Raw genomic sequence first — 1048 nt, forward strand, 5'->3', positions numbered from 1 at the left:
CCAGCTCTGCCCTACTCATCTATCCATTGTATATGCCTCTTGTTTTTCGTTTTAAATCTTCGAACAATTGCATCTATGTTATAATTCATTATCACAATTTGAAAAGTCATTTTACGTGGGATAATGTATCTTGTTGAGGCTAAAAATATTTATGAATCAAGGGGAAATTATTTAGAATCAGTTGTTCCGTTTTCGCAATAAGTTTCATTTTGTAATTTTAAGGTTAATATATCTTTTAACTATTTTATAGGGTCTGCGATACGATATATTTACAATCACTCATGTTACCGCCCATTAATCATAATAATTTTTCAAAAAATATAAAAAGTTAAAAATCTCATTTTGAAAGTGGAAACAAATTCAGCATATTCCATTTTCATTTCAGTCTAGGCGACTTTAAACTTTGTAACAACTTAAAATTCAGATAGAATATGAATAACCTCGCTCAAATAAAGGTCCTTGTTTATCTATTCCCCGGCTCACATTGTTATGTCGCGAGTTGCATATTTCATAGGATGACATAATCACTACTTTTAATTTAAAATAGTAACTCAGCAATTGGTGATTCTAATGACTGAGCCATGTAATAAAATGAAGATTAAATAAGTGTATCGAATATTAGCTCCATTGGGAGTTAATAAGTTAGTTACAATTGTAAAAATTTATACCGCCCATATGGACAAGAAGTTGAGATAGAAAACATTTAGCCAAAATTAATCTATCCGAGTAAAATCAATGGGGTACGAGCACCATGTCAGTTAATTTGATAAAAGCACGTAATACGCGTCATATTCATGGAGTAAAAAACTCTACATGAATGAGGGAAATCAGCCATTAATTTTAATAATAATGATTGAAAACAATTGCTTAAATTGCGGGTATAATTAGTTTACGATGGATAAGGTAAAAAATTTGGAGGCTACATTGTCCATTAAGATTGGATGAAAACCTGAGACAAGGAGAGTTCTGTAGTCGTACCATTCTTAGTTTGCACTAGGGAATTTACATCCTCAACCTATAGAACACTGGCTTGCATGAGGTCACCGGT

Source organism: Ischnura elegans, chromosome X (genome assembly GCF_921293095.1).
Source record: "Ischnura elegans chromosome X, ioIscEleg1.1, whole genome shotgun sequence".
NCBI lineage: Eukaryota > Metazoa > Arthropoda > Insecta > Odonata > Coenagrionidae > Ischnura > Ischnura elegans.